Below are 16,350 nucleotides of genomic sequence, written 5' to 3'. Positions count from 1 at the left end.
TAGCCGGGCGTGGTGGCGGCGCCTGTAATCCCAGCTACTCGGGAGGCTGAGGCAGGAGAATGGCAGGAACCCGGGAGGCGGAGCTTGCAGTGAGCTGAGATCGCGCCACTGCACTCCAGCCTGGGCGACAGAGCAAGGCTCCATCTCAAAAAAAAAAAAAAAAAGGTGTGTGTGTGTGTGTGTACATAAATAAAAATAAATATAACGTTACAAAAGCAAAGCATAGAACAATGGTATGTTACCATTTGGAATGAAAATGGTATACAAAAGAATGCTTTATCTTTTAGTTTCTATATTTAGCAGATATTTATTAAGCATCTTCTATAGGGAGGTGCTAGCCCAGACATTGGGGAACTTGACTAAAACAGGTGTGTGTCCTGCTTCTCGAGGAAACTAGCTGTTAATGGAATGCAGATTAAGAGCAAGAAATCAGGCTGGGTGCAGTGACTCACACCTGTAATCCCAGCACTTTGGGAGGCCAAGGCGGGTGGATCACTTGAGGCCAGGAGTTCGAGACTAGCCTAGCCAACATAGCAAAACCCCGTCTCTACTAAAAATACAAAAGATTAGCCAGGCATGGTGGTGCACATCTGTAATCTCAGCTACTTGGAAGGCTGAGGCAGGAGAATCACTTGAACCTGGGAGGTGGAGGTTGCAGTGAGCCAAGATCACACCAAGATCACACTCCAGCCTGGGTGACTGAGATTCTTTCTCAAAAACAAAAAAATTTGGTTCTGTTTCTTTTGGAAGATAGTACAGATTTCTTAACTTTCTGGAGTTCAGTTTTCTTACCTATAAATTGGAGAGAATAGCTGCTTCATATAGTTGTTGTGAAGATTAAGTGAATTAATGTGTGTAAAACTCAGTAAATGTAATAATTCTTCCCTGTAATCCCGGTGTCTTTCTGATCTCTTACTTCAGCCCCTCAATTTTGTCCTTTTATTTCAATCAGAATGGGGGAAACACTTTTATTGGCATGGGAAAAAAAATGTGATTGTTTGTCCATTGTGTCCCAAGACCTATAGCAACTGTTAATTTTGCTCATTTGCAAAATAAAAAGGAACTTTTTTTTTTTTGAGACGGAGTATCGTTCTTGTCGCCTAGGCCAGAGTGCGATGGTGTGATCTCTGCTCACTGCAACCTCTGCCTCCTGGGTTCAAGTGATTCTCCTGCCTCAGCCTCCCGTGTAGCTGGGATTATAGGTGCCCACCACCACGCCTGGCTAATTTTTTGTATTTTTAGTAGAGATGGGATTTCGCCATGTTGATCAGGCTGGTCTTGAACTCCTGACCTCAGATGATTTGCCTCGGCCTCCCAAAGTGCTGGCATTACAGGCAAGAAAGCTTTTATAAAGAGAAAAAAACGCAACCCAATATGAAAGACGTTGATTCTTTTAAGAGTTGTTTTTGTGCGCTTTTCTTGTTCAGAGCAAACAGTTTTGGTATGCTTTTGCTTTTAGCGTGGGCCGTTTCTGACTCTTTAAGGGGTGGGCAACAATATGCTTACTTTTTTCCTTTGTGAGGAATGGAAAAGGAAATCAATTACTATTATTGTTTTTTGAGACAGAGTCACACCAAAAACCCTCCTTGTAGCACGTGGTCTCACTCTGTCTCAAAATTAAAAAAAAAAAAAACAAACTCATCCAGGCTGGAGTGCAGTGACACAATCACAGCTCACTGCAGCCTCTGTGTCACAGGCTCAGGTGATCCTCCTCCTTCAGCCTCCCAGATAGCTTGGACTGCAGGCACGCGACACCATACCTGGCTAATTTTTTGTAGAGATGGGGTTTTGCCATGTTGCCCAGGCTGGTCTCGAACTCCTGGGCTCAAGTGATCTTCCTGCCTCAGCTTCCCAAAGTGCTGAGATTGCAGGTGTGAGCCACCTTGGCTGGGGAGGTCAATTTTAACTTGCTTTGAGATGGACTCTTTGATCTCACTGCTGTATATAATAATTCAGAAACATTTATATATCAGTTTACATTAGGGTCAGGAGCCTGGAGATTGGGGTTTTAGTTCTAGACTGTTAAGTAAGTATGACCTTGACAAGTGATTTCACTGTTTAGAATCATTTTCTTATTGGTAAAATGAGGAAGTTGAACTAGATTGCTACCGTCTCTTCTGATTCTACAATTTTATGATGCTATATTAAGCACATTGCTTCTTTTTGCACATTAGTATAATTGACTGCTGCCGACCCATTAAGTAAGTTCTTCTGGGAGATACTAGAGAGGCCTAGTAATTTCAGCCCCTTTTAAGATCTGTGTCTAAGCTAGTGGTATGTGTTAGAGTTATAAAGTCACAGGAATTTTGTAGAATTTTGTGTAAATGAACAAAATAACTCAAATTATTCAGCTTTCCATGTTCCCTTAAAACATTTTTTTTTTTTTTGCAGATGGAGGAACATTGGGAGGCTCTTTATTTTCTGCGTGCTAAGTAGTAGGAATATAAATCTTCACTCAGACTGAGCTCTGCAAAGGCATTCATAATTGCAGGCAGTTGCATCAGTACAGAATTCTATCTCTAAAAAAAAAAAAAAAAATTGTCTTATGTCCCAACCTTCTCCCTGGGTTGGTTTTTAATTCTGTCCTTCCTTTTTAAAACTGCTCTAGGTACAACTTGTGTTCTGTACTGTGTCATACACATCTTAAGTTTTAAAAACATACTTTTCCTAAGCACAGAATAATTTTTTTTTCTTTTTTTTTTTTTTTTGAGACGGAGTCTCGCTCTGTCACCCGAGCTGGAGTGCAGTGGCCGGATCTCAGCTCACTGCAAGCTCCGCCTCCCGGGTTTACGCCATTCTCCTGCCTCAGCTTCCCGAGTAGCTGGGACTACAGGTGCCCGCCACCTCGCCCGGCTAGTTTTTTGTATTTTTTAGTAGAGACGGTTTCACCGTGTTAGCCAGGATGGTCTCGATCTCCTGACCTTGTGATCCGCCCGTCTCGGCCTCCCAAAGTGCTGGGATTACAGGCTTGAGCCACCGCGCCCGGCCCAGAATAATTTTTCCAAGGGGTATGTCTACTCTTGACTTTGGAAAGATACCATAAACTTTGTATTTACTGGCAGTGTCTTACTGTATAATATTCTCAAATCAACACTTAAGGTTAGCCGGCTAATTTTATAAATTGCTCTGTAAGGGCTGTCTCAGTTAGAATTTGGAAATAAAACTTCCTTGTAGCTCCTTTTGAATTAAGGAGCTAGTTAATTTTCTGATACTTACTGACTTGTGTCAGTCCTTTAGTGTCTGAATGGGCTTTTCACATTGATCCATTTATTTATTTACTTGTTTGTTTGAGACAAGGTCTCACTCTGTGGGACCACAGGCACGTACCACCACGCCTGGCTAATTTTTGTATTCTTTGCAGAGACAGGGTTTTGCCTTGTTTCCTAGGATGATCTCAAACTCCTGAGCTCAAAACTATCTGCCCACCTTGGCCTCCCAAACTGTTGGGATTATGGGCGTAAACCACCGGGCTGGCCCACATTGACCTTTTAAATAAACAGTGATTACAATATTTACCCATCTTTCGTACTTTATCCTTACTTAAAGATACGCTGTTTGCTTCCCGCCCCACCCCAGTCCCCAATCCCCCAGATGGAGTCTCACTGTGTCACCCAGGCTGGAGTGCAGTGGTGCAATCTCGGCTCACTGCAACCTCCGCCTCCCGGGTTCAAGCGATTCTCCTGCCTCAGCCTTCTGAGTAGCTGGGATTGCCGGAGCCTGCCACCATGCCTGGCTAATTTTTGTATTTTAGTAGAGACGGGATTTCACCATGTTGGCCAGGCTGGTCTTGAACGTCTGACCTCAGGTGATCCGCCTGCCTTGTCCTCCCAAAGTGCTGGGATTACAGGCTTGAGCAACCATACTCAGCTGCTGTTTGCTTTTTTTTTTTTTTTCCCGAGATAGAGTCCCACTCTGTTGCCCAGGCTGGAGTGTGGTGGTAAGATCTCTGCTCACTGCAACCTCTGCCTCCCTTGCTCAAGTGATTCTCCTGCCTCAGCCTCCCGAGTAGCTGTGATTATAGGTGTGTACCACCACGCCTGGCTAATTTTTGTATTTTTAGTGAAGATGGGGTTTCACCATGCTGGCCAGGCTTGTCTTGAACTCCTGACCTCAGGTAATCTGTCTGCCTCGGCCTCCCAAGGTGCTGGGATTACAGGCATGAGCCACCGCGCCTAGCTGCTGTTTGCTTTTTTAATCTTTGTGTTAATTTTAAAGCTGAGTCTGGCCTATTTAAAAAGTTATATATAATATGTCATGTATGAAGCATACATAAATACCTACATATGTAGACAAATATCAGTGAAAATAGATCTTAGTGGTCCTAGCACAGTAAAGTGACAGAAGACTAAAAAAACCTAGAGTTCTGGCTCCTGGAATCTTTCTAACTTTTTTGACCATAGTACTTGTGAGAGCACATCCCTTGTGGATCCAGGCGATGACAGCAACGGGAGCCATACAGCAGCGATAGAACATCTTGGGGGATACACAGGGGATGGAGATTAGTGAAGAAATATTTGTGCTTATAAATAGTCATGACAGGAATGGAAAAAAGGACAGGCTGAATGACTTTAATATTCAATAAAACATTTAAGTAATCTCATGTGAAAGGCACATGTTTCTGAAGATGACGGAATGCTTTTATTCTGACACCTGACTCTAGAGGTGGCATAAGTCAGTCCTATAGACAAGGCAGTGAACTTGATGGGGATATGTGGAACTGAATGGAAATGTTAACACATGGCATCATGTTGGTGTTTTTTTTTTTTTTTTTTTTTTTTGATATGGAGTCTCGCTCTCTCTCCCAGGCTGGAGTGCAGTGGTGCAATCTCGGCCCGCTGCAAGCTCCACCTCCTGGGTTCATGCCATTCTCCTGCCTCAGCCTCCCAAGTAGCTGGGACTACAGGTGCCCACCACCATGCCCGGCTAATTTTTTGTTTTTGTATTTTTAGTAGAGATGGGGTTTCACCGTGTTAGCCAGGATGATCTCAATCTCCCGACCTCATGATCCGCCTGCCTCAGCCTCCCAAAGTGCTGGGATTACAGGCATGAGCCACCACGCCCGGCCTTTGTTTTTTGTTTTCAGATGGAGTCTTGCTCTGTTGCCTAAGCTGGAGTGCTGTGGCGCAATCTTGGCTCAATGCAACCTCCACCTCCCATGTTCAAGCGATTCTCCTGCCTCAGCCTCCCGAATAACTGGGATTACATGAATGTGCCACCACTTCCAGCTAATTTTTATATTTTTAGTAGAGACATGGTTTCACCATGTTGGCCAACCCGGAGGGTCTCGAACTCCTAGCTTCAAGTGATTCACCTGCCTTGGCCTCCCAAAATACTGGGATTACAGGCATGAGCCACCGCACCTGGCCTATTCTGTTACCTTTTAAATCAGCCTATTAGTTGATGCTGAAACCAGTGTCACCAGGTCCCTGCTTTATATTCTGTCCAGTGAATCTTGCTTCTTAGTGCACTGATTTGATACATTGGCCCTTCAGTGGCCTGTGCCCCAAACTGTGTTTGGTGGCATCACACACATTTTCCCTGCGTTCAGGGCCAAACTTTGGGAAGACAGAGTCAATGATGCTCTTAGGTGTCTGTCACTCATCCTCAGCTCGCAGAGACCACTCACTCATGCGCTTACCGGGTATTCCACCTTGGAGTGGATGCTCCCTGCCTTCATCTCCTGTGGTTTGATTTTGAGTCACGGAACTGTTGTTAGGGCACATATTCTGACCAGTCACACAGTGTCATGTCACTGGACCACGCTGTGTAAATGTGCACAGGAAGTGTTCTGTATCGTATTCAGAAGACTAACAAATTTCCCAGGTGTTAGAATATGGGCCAATGAAACAGTTATATGCGGCTGGGTGCAGGGGTTCATGCCTGTAATCCTAGCACTTTGGGAGGCCAAGGTGGGTGGTTCACCTGAGGTCAGGCGTTCAAGACCAGCCTGGCCAACATGGTGAAATCCTGTCTACTAAAAATAAAAAAATTAGCTGGGCGTGGTGACGGGTATCTGTAATCCCTGCTACTCAGGAGGTTGAGGCAGGAGAATTGCTTGAACCCAGGAGGCAGAGGTTGCAGTGAGTCGAGATCGCGCCATTGCACTCCAACCTGGGTAACAGAGACTGTACCAAAAAACAAACAACAACAACAAAAAAAACAAGAAATGATGTATTCTGCTGTATTGGCCTTAAATCTCCAGCCACAGGTTCCTTTCATGTGCTTTGAGACATACTTATTAAATTTTTTATTGGTAGCTCAGTCTCTGTACTGTATTTTGCTTTGAGTTTCGTGTGAGTGTGTTTTCAGACTCTTTGTGCTGAGCTCTCGGTGTTACTGGGCAGTACCGTGTGCTGCCAGCAGGGCTTCCTTATACATTATGTATCACCTGTCAAATAGACATTTTAAAGTTCCTTTTACTGTAAGTGCTATTTTTTCCTCTTCTGTGCTAAGAACAATTAAATTATTCCCAGTTCGAGATTCAGGAGTTTTACATTTCTCTGTCCTTTTCCTCACATACGTGTTGTAATGAAGCACAAAAGATGGATGTTGCATACCCAGCGGGGCCTGGGGTATCATCTGCTTGTTAGTTTTCCTATCGACGCCAAGAGGAGAGCTGCTTGTATTCTGCCTTCAGAATGTATTCTAGCCCAGTGTTGTCCTGTGTAGTAGCCACGAGCCACATAATCACATATTGAGCACATGAAATGTGGTGAGTCCAAATTGAGGTGTGCTATAAGTATAAAATACACAGTGGATTTCAAAGATCGATTTTGAAAAAAGAATGTAAAATACTAATAATTTTACATTAATCACATTTGTTGTTGTTAGAGATGAGGTTTTTTTTTTTTTTTTTTGAGGTGGAGTCTTGGTCTGCCACCCAGGCTGGAGTGCAGTGGTGCGATCTCAGCTCACTGCAACCTCCGCCTCCTGGGTTCAAGCAATTTTCCTGCCACAGCCTCCCGAGTAGCTGGGATTATAGGTGCCCACCACCACGCCCGACTAATTTTTGTATTTTTAGTAGAGATGTAGTTTCACCATGTTGGCCAGGCTGCTCTCAAACTCTTGACCTCAAGTGATCCACGTGCTTCGGTCTCCCAAAGTGCGGGGATTACAGGCATGAGCCAGTGTGCCTGGGCAGGAGATGAGGTCTTGCTCTGCTGCCCAGGCTGGAGTGCAGTGGCATGACTATAGCTCTCTGCAGCTTTTAACTAAACTCTTGCGCTCAAGCAGTCATCCCACCTCTGCCTCTTGAGTAGCTGGGACGCAGGTGTGTGCCACTACACCCAGCTCATTTCTTAAAATTTTTTTTTTTTTTTTTTTTTTTTTTTGAGACGGAGTCTCGCTCTGTCACCCAGGCTGGAGTGCAGTGGCCGGATCTCAGCTCACTGCAAGCTCCGCCTCCCGGGTTCACGCCATTCTCCTGCCTCAGCCTCCCGAGTAGCTGGGACCACAGGCGCCTGCCACCTCGCCCGGCTATTTCTTAAAATTTCATAGAGATGGAGTCTCACTATGTTGCTCAGGCTTGTCTTGAAATCCTGAACTCAAGTGATCCTTCCACTTGGGCAGGCATGAGCCACCGTGCCCAGCCCTTGATTACATTTTGAAATAATATTTTAGATCTATTGGGCTAAATAAACTATATCATGAAAATTAATTTCACCTGTTTCTTTTTTATTTTTAAAAATATGGATACTAGAAAATTCAGAATTATACATTTGTACTGCATTATATTTCTATTGGACAGTGCTGATCTAGAAAGTATAATAGTGTCAACAATGCAATTATCTAAGTTGAGACTCATACCTTTTTTTTTTTTTTTTTTTGAGATGGAGTTTCGCTCTTGTTGCCCAGGCTGGAGTGCAATGGCGCAATCTCGGCTCACTGCAACCCCCACCTCCCGGGTTCAAGCGACTCTCCTGCCTCAGCCTCCTGAGTAGCTGGGATTACAGGCATGTGCTACCACACCTGGCTAGTTTTGTATTTTGGGTAGAGACGGGCTTCACCATATCTGTCAGGCTGGTCTCAAACTCCTGACCTCAGGTGATCCTCCTGCCTTGGCCTTCCAAAGTGCTGGGATTACAGTCATGAGCCATCGTGCCCAGCCCAGACTCATACCTGTTAAATAGCACTCATTGTATGTAGTAATTGAACAGTTTGCCCTTAGCTTCATTGACCTACATTTTTGGAGTACAGTGGCGCCATCTCTGTTCACTGCAACCTCTGCCTCCCAGGTTCAAGCTATTCTCCTGCCGCAGCCTCCTGAGTAGCTGGGATTACAGGCATGTGCCACCACGCCTGGCTAATTTTTTTTTTTTTTTTTTTTTTTTTGAGACGGAGTCTCGCTCTGTCGCCCAGGCTGGAGTGCAGTGCCCGGATCTCAGCTCACTGCAAGCTCTGCCTCCCGGGTTTATGCCATTCTCCTGCCTCAGCCTCCCCAGTAGCTGGGACTACAGGCGCCCGCCACCTTGCCCAGCTAGTTTTTTGTAGTTTTAGTAGAGACGGGGTTTCACCGTGTTAGCCAGGATGGTCTTGATCTCCTGACCTCGTGATCCGCCCGTCTCGGCCTCCCAAAGTGCTGGGATTACAGGCTTGAGCCACTAATTTTGTATTTTTAGTAGAGACGGGGCTTCCCCGTGTTGGTCAGGCTGGTCTTGAATTCCTGACCTCAAGTGATTCACCCGCCTTGGCCTCCCAGAGTGCTCGGATTACCGCGCCCAGCCCATTGAGCTACTTTTTATTAATTTGTTAATAATTAGAGATGAGGTCTCACCAAGTTTCCCAGGCTGGTATTGAACACCTGGGCTCAAAGAATCCTGCCACCTTAGCTTCCCAAAGTCTTTGGAATTGCAGGTGTGAACCACCATACCCACCCTTCATTGGCCCACTTTTTAAAAAAGGATCCAGACCAGGCGTGGTGGCTTACGCCTGTAATACTAGCACTTTGGGAGGCCAAGGCGGGCGGATCACCTGAGGTCAGGAGTTCGAGACCAGCCTGACCAACATGGCAAAACCTCGTCTCTACTAAAAATACAAAAAATTAGCCAGGCATGGTGGCACATGCCTGCAATCCCAGCTACTTGGGACGCTATGGCAGGAGAATGGCTTGAACCCGGGAGGCAAAGGTTGCAGTGAGCTGAGATCGTGCCACTGCATTCCAGCAGCCTGGGCGACAAGAGTGAAACTCTGTCTCAAAAAAAAGAAAAAAAAAAAAAGGATCCAGAGTTGGGAAACCCTCTAATGCTGCTGGGTTTGTCAGGTGTTTAGAGTGTAAGATACAGTTACTTGTTGCTTTAGTTTGAAAATTGCATCATTTTGCATAATTTTGTGGATTCTTGTTTTGCTGTTGACTCACTTGAGAATTTTTTTGAACTCTTACTGTGTATCAAACTTTTTTAGGTTCTTTGGTTGCGAAGACAAATCAAATCTCATGGGACTTAGTCATAGCATGATATGCAAACAAGGCAGGAATGCGGGTGAGTCATCATTCCGTAATCGAAGCCTGCCCAGTAGCTGGAGTAGTCCAGAGAAGGAAGAGAGGGCAAGAAGAGTAGTCAGAAGAGACTGCTGATGTGTCTCCTGTGTTCTTGGAGAGCCGTTTCCCATGTGCCCTCAAAGCCCTTCTGTGTGGCAGTAGCGTATGGGGCCTGGCTCTAGAAACAGTCTCTACGTGGGAAATGAAGCCCATCCAAAGCCCTTAAGCTCAGTTCAGCCAGGAGATGTGATGTTTTTAAATTGGGGCTAAGCAGGCCCATAAATTTTTTTTTTTGGTTACTCTTCTGTGACGTTAAATAGTTGACTTTCCTGTTTTACTCAAGAATTGAAGAAAATTTGCAAATACCCTTCAATCTTATTTATCTTTTTCAGTGTCTTCTGTATGTACAGAAATACAAATGTGAACGAAGTAGAAGGACGAAAATCAAATAGCTTGCCCTTTGTTTAGAGGAAACAAGTCAATTTGGAATGGTCCCAGTGTTGTGTAAGTGTTTTCAGTGGCTGAAGCCAGGGAGCTCAGGTTACATTGCATCTCCTGTGTTGGGGGTGGGGACAGCAAGTGACACAGCATACTTACGTAACCGTGACTTCAGGGGACAGGATTAAGCTGTGAATGAACCTCCCAAACCCAGGAATGTGATATGAGAACATAGCCTTTGAATTTCTCTCTCAAGTTTGACTTGAAAAATCAACTTCAGAAACATCTTTATCTTAAGATAGACTTTCATTGCTCTCAGAACGTCTCTCCCCTGACCTTCTGTTATTAAGTTCATGGACATACAGCGTTATAGAATTAGGTGGGGGCTCCGAAGTCTGCGAGTGCAGCTGTGCACAGGTAAGTCACTTCACTCGCCTGGTGCTGAATTTCCTTTGGGTTGTGCAGCCGGGCCGCGTTGAAACCTGGGTTTCTGGACGTTGTAGCTACCACGCAGCCTGTTTCTGGAAGCTTGGTGTTAAACTCCCTCTCCTGGCAGGTTAAATTCATTGCAAATTCTCTAACTCTCCTTTGCCTCCCAACAGAATTTTTAGGTTTAGTAAATCAAGTGGCATTTTCATTTTGTGGATGGGGCAAAATGGACTGGAAAGGGTCTGACGTGTAGAGATGTGATTTTCTTGGGGCAGCGCGATGCCGCTCTATGTGTGCCAGGAGGTGCTGAGCCCGTTTGAAACTCTTACCAGATTTGGGTTCTTTCTTCACTGATGGCAGAGGCCTGTACTTTTTACTTTGGCAAAGTTAGAGCCACCATCTTTCCTTTCACTTCTGAATCCTTGACCTTTTGCTTACAGGATTTTGATTTGATACCCAAAACAGGACTAGCACCGTGAAGGTGTGGAGTTAGAAACAGATCTTATTTAATGAGTGTCCTCAGGTTGCAGGTGGGAATACTGAGCCAGGGAAGGGGTTACAAAACGTGAGTTGTTCAGGGTCGTCCATCTGGGACGGGAGTTTAGGTGTCTCACTTCCCAGTCCAGCTCTCTGTTCGTACTTTTGTATTTATTTGAACCATGACATTTAAAAAATGGGAGTAAACATAACCTTAAGAAATTAGATGAGAATTATAAAGAATATTACTCCTTCTTGTATGAGCGTAATTTTCACCATTCTTGTTTTTGGGAACTGCTGATTTTGTGGAACCTCTTGTTTCTGTAAATTGCTTAAGGTTTTTTGTTGTTGTTGTTGTTCAGATACCTGATCAGGAGGAAGGGGGGGTTAGATTTTATTAAAATATGTATTTTCTATAATAAGTCTCTTTTTTTCCCTTAAACTTTAAAAAAAAATATTTTAGAGATAAAGTCTTGCTATATTGCCCAGGCTGGACTCAATCTCCTGGGCTCAGGTGATCCTTCTGCCTCAGTCTCCCAAGTAGCTGGGATTCTAGGCAGGTGCCACCATGCCCAGCTAATTAAAAAAAATTTTTTTTTAGAGATGAGGTTTCACTATGTTGCGCAGGCAACTCTAAGACTCTTGGACTTAAGTAATCCTCCTGCCTTGGCCTCCCAAAACGCTGGGATTATAGATGTGAGCCACCACGCCTGGCCAAACTTGTGTGTTTTAAAAACATATATATATATATATATATATTTGAGACGGAGTCTCGCTCTGTCGCCCAGGCTGGAGTGCAGTGGCGTGATCTCGGCTCACTGCAACCTCTGCCTCCTGGGTTCACGCCATTCTCCTGCTTCAGCCTCCCGAGTAGCTGGGACTACAGGTGCACGCCGCCACACCCAGCTAATTTTTTGTGTTTTTAGTAGAGACAGGGTTTCACCGTGTTAGCCAAGATGGTCTCAATCTCCTGACCTCGTGATCCGCCCGCCTTGGCCTCCCAAAGTGCTGGGATTACAGGCGTGAGCCACCGCGCCCGACTGGCAAGGGTAACATTTTAAGTTTATGATTTATTTCCTACTCAGTTATCAGGATTTTTTTTTTTTTTTTTGAGATGAAGTCTTGCTCTGTCGCCAGGCAGGAATGCAGTGGCACAGCATCGGCTCACTGCAACCTCCACCTCCAAGGTTCAAGCAATTCTCCTGCCTCAGCCTCCTGAGTAGCTAGGACTACAAGCGCGCACCACCATGCTCAGCTAATTTTTGTATTTTTAGTAGAGACGGGGTTTCACCATGTTGGCCAGGGTTGTCTCGATCTCTTGACCTTATGATCCGCCCGCCTTGGCCTTCCAAAGTGCTGGGATTACAGGTGTGAACCACCATGCCTGGCCGGGATTCTTAAATGTAGCCCAATTTTCCAGTAAAGAACACTAAGAAAAAGTGTTTGGATCCGAACCAAAAGAAAAACTTGCGTACTGGAAGTTTGCAGGTAATACAGATATGCGTACATGACTGGTGTTCAGCTGTTTAGGTGGACGTGCTTTTCTCTGCTTACCTGTGTTGCTGATGCTGGTCAGCAGTGGAGAAAACAGATTAGATACTGCTAATCTCAGATGGGAGGATTATTTCTTAGGAGAAAGGACATTTCTTGAGTCATCAGCTCCAGATTCAGGGATATGGAACCCTCTGGTTTTTGTTTAAAGTGGTGAGGTTTGAGCCCAGAGGCCGACTAACATCAGAATTCCTATTTGTGAGGTCATCGTCATGACCTCACAGCCAGGCTGTTAAAAATGTTTGCCCAGCTTCTGGCAGGATATGAGCTGATGCCTGCCTCGATTCCACAGACACCATGAGGTACTATTTTCATATTCTAGATTTGTGTTGACTTTCTTCAGCTTCTTATAGATAAAAAGTAAAGACATGACCCCAGACCCTCTTTATTTTGCTGAAAGAGATTGTATAATGGTGAGAAAATCATTGTGACTATCCACTGGCAGGACTTTTAAAAGCAGAAAACTCCATAGTTGAGTAGAAAGTGTTTTTACTGTGTGTACGTGAGTAGCCAGTGGCTCTATTTGCTGTGGAATTTACCATCAATTTTTGCTGCGAATAAACATCAAGTTTTTTCTTACGTGAAAAAGTAACAGTTTGAAACGATTACTTTATCAGTGATAGAAATTCTTTATGACCCAGAGGTCTCAATTCAGATGCATCACAATCGAGAAGTTGTCACCATCTATTTTTGATTATTCTGTCTTGTGCTCTTTGTACCTGTTTCAGTTGGAGTTGGAAGAAAAGGTGTTGGTTCATACAAATATTCAGAAACCTAGTCTCTGAGGGCGAATATTAACTTCTTAAAGGACTGTCCTATTTTTTAATTTTTGAGACAGAGTCTCGCTCTGTCGCCAGGCTGGAGTGCAGAGGTGCAATCTCGGCTCATCGCAATCTCCGCCTTCTGGGAGCTGGGATTACAGGCGCGCACCACCACACCCAGCTAATTTTTGTATTTTTAGTAGAGACGGTGTTTCACCCTGTTGTCCGGGACGGTCTTAATCTCCTGATCTTGTGGTCTACCCGCCTCGGCCTCCCAAAGTGCTGGGATTACAGGCATGAGCCACTGTGCCCAGCATAAGGATTGTCCTTAAGTAAATAAAAACTTGGAAAACCCTGTGTTTCTGTACGCTGGGTGCAAACACTTGATGCATTGTCCCTTTCCTCCCCCCCCCTTTTTTTTTTTTGAGACAGGGTCTCACTCTGTTGCCCAGGCTGGAATGCAGTGGCACAACCTTGGCTCACTGCAACCTCGGCTTCCCGGGTTCAAACGATTCTCGTGGCTGAGCCTCCAGAGTAACTGGGATTACAGGCATGTACCACCACGCCCAGCTAATTTTTTTTTGTATTTTTACTAGAGAGGGGGTTTCACCATGTTGGCCAGGCTGGTCTCAAACTCACCTCAAGTGATCCGCCCGCCTCGCTCTTCCAAAGTCCTGGGATTACAGGCGTGAGCCGCCGCGCCCAACCCGTTTTCATCTTTTATTTAAGTAATGCAGTACGTAAACAATGGAACTTTTTTCTAAGTTTGATTGTGAGTTTAAGTGGAGAGATGATGCCCCCCCTCCCAAATAATTTTCTTATTGCTTTGCACCCCATAAAGCACGTCAATGTCAGAGAGACATCACATCCTGTTTTTTGAAGTAGACTGCGCTTTTAAAACCATTGTCCTTGTGTGTTCTGTTTTTTTACCCTCTGTAACAGTCACATGTCCCTGTTTTCTTAAACGCATAAGACCTAGAATCTTTTTTTTTTTTTTTTTTTTGACGGAATCTCACCGTGTCACCCAGGCTGGAGTGCAGTCGTCTGATCTCAGCTCACTGCAACCTCCGCCTCCCAGGTTCAAATGGTTCTCCCGGCTTAGCCTGCTGAGTGCCTGGGACTACAGGTGCGCACCACCACACTCGGCTAATTTTTGTAGTTTAGTAGAGATGGGGTTTCACCGTGTTGGTCAGGCTGGTCTCAAACTACTGACCTCAGGTGATCTGTCCGCCTCAGCCTCCCAAAGTGCTGGGATTACAGGTGGGAGCCACCATGCCCGGCCAAAATCTAGACTCTTGAAACACTTTCACGGCCGGGCGTGGTGGCTCACGTCTATAATCCCGGCACTTTGGGAGGCCGAGGAGGGTGGATCACAAGGTCAGGCGATCAAGACCATCCTGGCTAACATGGTGAATCCTCGTCTCTACTAAAACTATAAAAAATTAGCTGGATGTGGCAGCGTGCACCTGTAGTCCCAGCTACTCAGGAAGCTGAGGCAGGAGAATGGCATGAACCCAGGAGGTGGAGCTTGCAGTGAGCCGACATTGCGCCACTGCACTCCAGCCTGGGCAAGAGAGCAAGACTCCGTCTCAAAAGCAAAAAACAAACAAAAAAAAACTTACTTTCTTAGAGACTAGGAGCCCTTTATGGGTCTACTAGCTATATACCCTTTCAAATTCTCTTTAACTGGGATGTCTTTAAGACAGCTTTGCAGAAATGAGCCATCCTGTACATATAGGTTGTAAGAACTTGAAATTGCCAATCTGGCTGGGCATGGTGGCACATGCCTGTAATCCCGGCACTTTGGGAGGCCGAGGTGGGCGGATCAGCTGAGGTCAGGAGATCAAGACCATTCTGGCTAATATCGTGAAACCTTATCTCTACTAAAAATACAAAAATTAACTAGGCGTCGTGGCATACGCCTGTAATCCCAGCTACTTGGGAGGCTGAGGCAGGAGAATTGCTTGAACCCAGGAGGCAGAGGTTGCAGTGAGGCCAGATCATGCCACTGCCCTCCAGCCTAGGTGACAGAGCAAGACTCCATCTCAAAAAAAAAAAAAAAAAAAAGTTTGCCAATCTGCAGTGAATTTTAGTCACAGGTACAATATTTACCTGCTTTAGATCAATTTTCATTATTAAAAACATTTCTGGCTGGGTGTGGTGGTTCACACCTGTAATCCCAGCACTTTGGGAGGCCGAGGCGGGTGGATCACTTGAGGACAGGAGTTCAAGACCAGCCTGGCCAACATGACGAAACCCCATCTCTACTAAAAATACAAAAATTAGCTGGGGTTGGTGACGTGTGCCTGTAGTCCCAGTTACTCGGGAGGCTGAGGCAGGAGGATTGCTTGAGCCTGGGAGGTGGAAGTTGTAGTGAACCGAGAGTGGGCCACTGCACTCCATCCTGGGCAATAGGAATGAAACCCTGTCTCAAACAAACAAACAATTTTTATGCTTTTAGTATGTATTCTTATTAGGGAGAATAGAAGTGAATCTTTAACCTTTGAATTCACATTAACCTTGCAAGATCTCTTTCTCGAAAGGGTGGTTACTGAGATATGGTCTGAGTGGTAGCAGGCGTTAGAGCGGGAGTGATTCTCAAGCCGGCTTGCCATGGTAGTTTTCTGGGGTTCCTGGAACAGTGACCGCCCTTTGTGCTTTGCGTGAAGTGTTGTACAGCACTAACTTCACCACTAAACTTTGGGATTCATTGCTGGGGTCCTGTTTTGTTTTCGTTCAAGATCCTGGTAACTCACTCACTCTCTTCTACCACAAGTGAAATTTTTTTCCTTATATGGATATTTTGAATATTCTTACCTTAATGAGGCAGGTTATAGGGGATTGCTTATTAAAAGGAATAAATACAGAAAGCATGTTTTTATGTTTTGAGAAGGCTGTGGTCTTGAACTGTAGGTATACCCAACCTCAGATTTCCTTCTTTCTTTTGTTTTGTTTTTAGAGATGGGGCTCGTTCTATCACCCAGGCTGGAGTGCAGTAATGTAATCGTGGCTCACTGCAGTCTTGGCCTTATGGGCTCAAGCCATTCTCCTGCCTCGGCCTCCTGAGTAGCTCGCTCTATAGGCGTGATCCACCACACACAGTTAATTTGTATTTTTTTGTAGAGATGGGGGTCTCACTGTGTTGCCCAGGCTGGTCTCAAACTCCTGGACTCAAGCAATCCTCTCACCTCAGCCTCCTAACGTGCTAGGATTACAGGT

General features: G+C 45.1%; 1 protein-coding gene across 50 annotated transcripts in view; it reads left to right on the top strand.

Annotated features, from left to right (window-relative positions):
• CLIP1 (CAP-Gly domain containing linker protein 1) overlaps window positions 1-16,350 on the top strand; it is a 148,311-nt gene that overhangs the window by 13,924 nt on the left and 118,037 nt on the right. For 4 of the 50 annotated variants that reach the window (XM_074008185.1, XM_074008191.1, XM_074008193.1 and 1 more), the window contains exon 1: window positions 10,065-10,330. The exons of the other annotated variants lie outside the window; for them this stretch is intronic. The gene's annotated coding sequence lies outside the window, so the exon portion shown is untranslated. Of the gene's footprint in view, window positions 1-10,064; window positions 10,331-16,350 lie in introns of those variants that run through there. 50 annotated transcript variants of the gene reach the window in all.

This window comes from Macaca fascicularis, chromosome 11, assembly GCF_037993035.2.
Source record: "Macaca fascicularis isolate 582-1 chromosome 11, T2T-MFA8v1.1".
Lineage (NCBI taxonomy): Eukaryota > Metazoa > Chordata > Mammalia > Primates > Cercopithecidae > Macaca > Macaca fascicularis.
Note: the sequence above shows the minus strand (reverse complement) of the source record. Positions and strands in the feature narration are given on the sequence as shown.